Source organism: Pyrgilauda ruficollis, unplaced genomic scaffold (assembly GCF_017590135.1).
Source record: "Pyrgilauda ruficollis isolate IOZ18807 unplaced genomic scaffold, ASM1759013v1 scaffold25, whole genome shotgun sequence".
Taxonomy (NCBI): Eukaryota; Metazoa; Chordata; class Aves; order Passeriformes; family Passeridae; genus Pyrgilauda; species Pyrgilauda ruficollis.
In genome coordinates this window covers 14,923,095-14,929,094 of record NW_024523822.1, presented here as the reverse complement: position 1 = coordinate 14,929,094, position 6,000 = coordinate 14,923,095, and the positions used below count along the sequence as shown (strand labels likewise).

General features: G+C 40.4%; 1 protein-coding gene across 2 annotated transcripts in view; it reads left to right on the top strand.

The window, feature by feature from the left end:
• The first annotated feature begins 208 nt into the window (after positions 1-208).
• TRPS1 (transcriptional repressor GATA binding 1) overlaps positions 209-6,000 on the top strand; it is a 213,190-nt gene continuing 207,398 nt past the window's right edge. For both annotated transcript variants that reach the window (XM_041470622.1, XM_041470621.1), the window contains exon 1: positions 209-300. The gene's annotated coding sequence lies outside the window, so the exon portion shown is untranslated. The remainder of the gene's footprint in view (positions 301-6,000) is intronic.

Sequence of the window (6,000 nt, the reverse complement as noted above, 5' to 3'; positions counted from 1 at the left end):
GGGGAGCAGCCCCCCGGCGCGGAGGCGGGGAGGGGAGCGGCGGCGGCCGCGGGCTGGTGCGGCTCTGCTCTGCCCTCCCCTCCGCGCCGCTCCGCGCCTTATCTCCGCGGCCGCCGGTTCCCCGGCACCGGGGCGCTCGGGGGGAGGGGAAGGGAGACGCGGGGGGTGGAAGTAGAAGACGAGCACAGAGGGTTCGCATCCGATGGGCTGCAGTCGCACAGTCCTGCCGCTCCTGCCGCTGCTGGAAGTTTTAATGGGGATCATGACAAACGGGGCACAGAGACACCATCATGAAGAGTAGTAAGTTTGGGAAAAACTTTTTTCTTTTTTTTTTTTTTTTTTTCCTTTTTATTCCCTTTTAAATTTTTTTCCCTTCCTATTTTTCCTCTCCTTTCCCTGGGACGCACCGGGAGAGGCCGAGTGCGGAGCGGTGCTGCTCCGGGAGAAGGACTTGGGATCCCTCCCGGTCACACCGGGGTAACAGGAGGCATAGTGGTGGTGGTGATAATTTTTTTTTTGTTTAGTTTTTTTTTTGGTTTTTTTTTTTTTTTTTTTTTAAATCAGAGGCAGAGAGACGTAAAACTTTTCCCTCTTAAAGGCGAAGCCCCACTGCCAGCGCTGCGTCCCCGCGCCCGGCTCTCCCTGCCTGCCGCAACTTCGTGGAGCGTCTCACCTCCCCGCCCCCCGGCCCGGGGGCTGCGGTGGGGGCTGCCCCCGCTGCAGCCACCCGCGTGTGGCTTTCCGAAGGGAGAAATGAATGGAGGCGAGGCCGGGGCTGGAGGGACTGCGCTGCGGTGGGCGCTCCGCGGCCGGGGCTGGGGTGGCCGGTCCTGGGTCCGGGGCCGCGCAGAGTCTGGCCCGGGGACTGCGGCCGCTGCGCACTGCCCTGGGACACGAGAGGCTCCCTGAGGGGGCTTGACATTTCGGGGGCTTTGTTTATCTGCCTCCCTGCTGCAAATCACGGCACTCAGACACCCCGGCACTCCTACGCGGGTTCTAGTGGGGCCCGCTAGTCTCCTTTATCTTTTTTTTTTTTCACGACCGGTTTTGTTTTCTGTCTGCAAATGGCAAACTTCTCCAGTGCACTGACTGAGCTAAGCTAACTAAGTGATAAGCTGGAGAGACGTCTCCTCTCCATCACTTCTTCTCCGCCAGTGCGAGCACCTTGCCTGGCAGAGCAGGAGCCGGGTCACCCCAGCACCCTTAGGGAACCAAGGCGACAAGTCCCTTCCGAGGGGGAAGGATTGTCTAGTAAGGAAAATGTAAGCTGCTCTGCAGACTATGCTACCTTCACTGCTCTTACACTATGCAGCCCATTTTAAATGTTGATGGAAAGAGACAATAATTTAATGCATCTCAGGTTATATTTAATTGAGTTCAGTAAAGTCTCTCAAGGAACCATCAAACTTTTTTGTCATTCGGGCTGTCTTCACCTATGGCAACCGAATCCTGTGGATATTGGTGGCATCATGTTACTTTCCTGTTGGTTTTAGTAAGAGTTGAACATCTAGAGAAGACTGCCAGAGTTAAAAATGCAAGGGGCAGCAAAGGAAAGTAGTGGTAAGAGCCAGTTCCTGACGTGGACAAAATGAGAATAAAAGTTACAGTAGTCTTTTGAACTGCAGTCTGTGTTTGCCTCATGTTCACAATCTGTGTGTTAGGTTAGACAGCTCTCTCAGATATTCCACCAGAGTGACATTTGAAAAAAAAAAAAAAAACCTTCAAAAGAGTGAAGGTTGTTTTTTTTTTTTTTTTTTTCAAGTACTCTGGGTCTATGAGTAAACACACGGTTTGTGTGAGAACATCAACTATTTCCTGTAAATTGTGATGCTGACAAGACTGTCTGGAAATGATATCAACACTTTGAAAGATTTTTTTTTTTTCTATTTTAACCACTGAATGAAAGTCTGTTAATAATATGGTCAAACCAAACAAGTGGAACCTTTCTCTGTAAAGGGGAAAAAAAAGTATTTTTCTTTTTTCCTCTTGAATAATGTATACCTGCCTGAGGTTTGCCACAAAGAATCAGTGATTCTGAAGTTCAGTAGTGCATCAGTGCCTGTATAAAAGTTTATCCTCAGACTATGACAACAGAAGTCTGCTTTACCTTTTTAAAATCAAGGGAGATTAGACATGAGAATGCAGTCAGTTCCTAATCCACCCTGTTCTGTCTGATTATCACTTTTTTTTTTTTTTTGTTGCATATAACTTTCTCTGTTTTAAACTTTGCATATACATAGTCACAACAAAGTAAGTAAAGGGCAAAGTTGCATCAGCTTTTAAGTTTACATGTATTGCCTGTGATCCTCTAAAAGACTCCAAATAACACTGAGCAGTCTTTGCCTGTGAGAGTATGGCTTTTTTTTTTTTTTTTTATTTCATAGCACTGTTAATAAAGGAAAAGAATGTAAATGACAACTTCACAGATCTGAGACTTGTTTGGGCATCAAACGCGATGCAGCCAGGTTATCCTTTCATGTTTTTAATGCATTTTTAGTATAATTTATATGGTAGCTTTATGGGTTGACTTACATTTTTATCAGTGAGAGTAAATTCAGTAACATTTGATGAATCCCTAGCAAGATTATTTTCTATAATGTCTTCTCTAGCATTTGTAGTAAACTTTCATGGTGCACACTATTATCATGCGTGCTCTGGCTGAGTGTAAAGAATGCTCTTATCCACATATCGTGATAATGCATTTATAACAGCGAAGTACTAATTCTTGTCTGTGGACTGGAGTGTCTGTGACATGCAATTGTTTCTTGTCAAATCTGTGTATTCCTATCATATCTTAATGCTAGTTGACACGTTGCGTTTTGTATTTTCAAAGCATTTTGCAAACAATGACTAATTACTGTTCATGCGAATTACCTCTTTTAGCACTTTATCAGGCAGTTGCTTTGAAATAAAACTATTTTACATTACAGTGTGAAAGAGTTAAAAAATTAGCAGAGACATTTAGGAAAAAACCCAAAATGTAATTACAACCAGGTAACTTTTGGTACGTATTTAAATTTTTCTTTTTATGTGGAACTTTCCTTCTAAGGCTGGGGGGGCTGTATGTGCATGAATATTTATGTTTCTTACAAACTCTTTACAATATTTTAATGTAATAATCTTAATAGAAACATTCTCAGATCTTAACTGAAGCCACACTGGCAGTATCGCTTTAATAAAGGTTTGTGGGTAACACCAAATATAACATTGTGAGAAAGTTTATTATTAAATATTTTTGAACATGATAGGCTGGGAATCTGACAACCCTTTTTGTTAGGTGAAAGTATAGTGGAAATGAATTACATTTTTAATACAGTTTCAAATAGAACAAACTGCCACCTGGTAGTGAAGGTATTGGCCTTGAACAGAAATATATTCTGATTAAGATATTCTAACTGGTGTGTAAAATGAAGCCATTCATTCAGTAAACTGACAACTTTCCAGTTGGTGTTTGCCCTTACTTAATTTAGTTTCCTCAACACAACTAGTGAGGTAGTCTGAATCTGTTTTTGGCAGTCCTGGGCAACTGTAAACTTGGATATATTTGTCCCAAATATTATACCTCGTGAGTGAAAAAACAATTGGTTAAAAAGAACAGCAGGCAGGTACGAGGGGGAAAAAAAAAAAAAAGTGTTTCTTTTTTGCTTCTGAAACTTTCTCAAGTCCTTACCTAGTAAGAAAACAATGCTATTTTCAAATACTGGTGATTAATACTATAACCAGCGTAGTCTGCACCCATTTATTGTATAAATACCATTGGCTGTTGACCTTTGGATACATTAATTACAGCATATCTGGTCGAGGTTCTATTATTTTTGTCTGTCCAGAAGATAAATAAAGGTGCCCTTTCCAGTCCTTCTGGAGAAGAACTTTTTTCTTGGTATTGTCATGAATTATGGAGTTCTTTTTCCTGCCCTGTGCCAGTGAAGTTCTCTTTTGACTTTAAAAGATAAGCTTGCATCCAAAGAGAGAATATTTGATAATTTTAAAACTATTTGTGCTTCACTTTTTATGGTATGTACAAACTTTCTGGGAGTTGCTTTTTTTGGACTGTTGCTAATTAAAAGAAAAGCACAAAGAGTTATATTAGATGATGTGAAGGATTAAAGTACAATTACACCATTAAATAGTAAATGTTTACAAGGGCAAGACATGCAACTACATTTTTCAAATTATGCTTATTATTCACTCCTTGATGTTATTTTGCACCTAATCAATAAAGGGCCTTCCAGAATGCAGCTCCTTCGCCAGTTGTACATGTGCCCAGAACGCAAGAAACGCTGCTGGGGCAGAGGAGCACAGGCAGGGGAGGAAAGTGCTGGCATATTACTCTGACTTCTTGTCATGCAGACCAAGGCTTAAATGAAACACGGAGCAATGGGAGGATAGCTCCCCTAGTCTCGATTTAAATCCCCAGTGGACATTTTGTCACACACCAAAAGCGTTGCACAACCGAACACCATTCCACTTGACGTGTCGTCTGGAGTCAGAGGAGCCTCTGATTTGGCATCACGGGGTTTAGAAGACTATGATTTAGGTGAACTGGCACAGCTGTGTGTAAGAAACTTATAGCCATTATGTTTTATTCATGTTCTGTGCTATCAGATTCTTATTTTCTAGTACCTTTAAAGTGGTTCTTTAAAATTTTATAATAACACCACCAGTGAAAAATACATCTAAAATTTAACAGAACTTGCCAATCGTTCTATCAGTGATTTTTAATATGGTCCTGCTGCATTAACTAAGGAATCTTATTCCTGCTGGGGATCTCTGTATGTGGATTTAGTAAAGCTATCGAAAGAAAATGTGCTTCATAAAATTGCGTCGCTGCCACGGGTGGCGCTTCCGTAGGACGTTTCTGCAGAACCCACTTGGTTCCATCCCATAAAGTTCGGTGGAACTTTTCCGTCTCGTAAGGGATGTGTGTGAGTACAGCAGCTACAATAAGACTTTCTGCCTTGAAAATAGAATTATTTTGAATTGCAAAGTTTAGTGCTAATAGTAATTTTTACTTTCTTAGCTTCACTTGATGCATGTCTAATTTCTCATAAGTCTGCTTTCTTTCCATGTTCAGATCATCTTTTCTCTTTTCCTTTAGATTTATTTTCAAATATTTAATTTTTAAATTGTTACTAGCCCTTTAAAAACCTGTAATAAATGCTTTACAAGTGGCTAGACACCTTCCCTGGTGGTTTAATTTATACAAGCAGGAAACTTTCTCTCCTTCTTTCTCTCTCTCTTTCTTGTTTTCTTTAAACCAACTGACGTAATGCCAAACTTTGCTTTAAAAGAACAGACAGAAGTAATTGGTAGCTTTTAACTTTTAATAATGTTCTGGATTGGTTTTAGTGGCCAAACTGCATTTTTTTTAAATATCAAGTAAAAACGGGCTTGTGGCCTGAGGAAGAAAGGCCCTGTTGATGCAGTTATTTTTATTCTTGTTTTTCAATCTGTTATTAAAAATCTTTCCTGCTGAGCTCTGCTGGATTTCTCCAATTGCTCTTTGTGATGGCTGGTGCATTTCAGGTTACGGTAACTTAAACTGTTTTTTTGTTTTGTTTTGTTTTGTTTTGTTTTGTTTTGTTTGAATTTTATTCCCCCCAGCATTCCTTCTGCCTTGTCCATCACCTGACTTCTTCTTTTAGAGAAAAAATTTGTTTTGATTCAGAGAGAAATAATATGTTAAATATACCTTTGATGGCTGTTCAATGAATATTATTTTCCTAGTATGAGTGTGTTTTACACCTGTTGCTGACGCTGCTTAGGAAGATACTAACTAGCCATTGCAGAACACATAAGAGATCTTATCTTTCAGAGTGTCCACTTTCTGTGTGTTCTCCACCCCATGTCTTAAAGCTGAATGAGATTTTAACGTATATTTAGTAATAGTTTTGAGTAATCTGTATGTATTTATATTAACTTGATATTAGAAACAAGAAAATCCAACAAAAGGATTTTTAAAAATAAGCGTAAAATCCAGTCATCATATTTTTTCCTCAT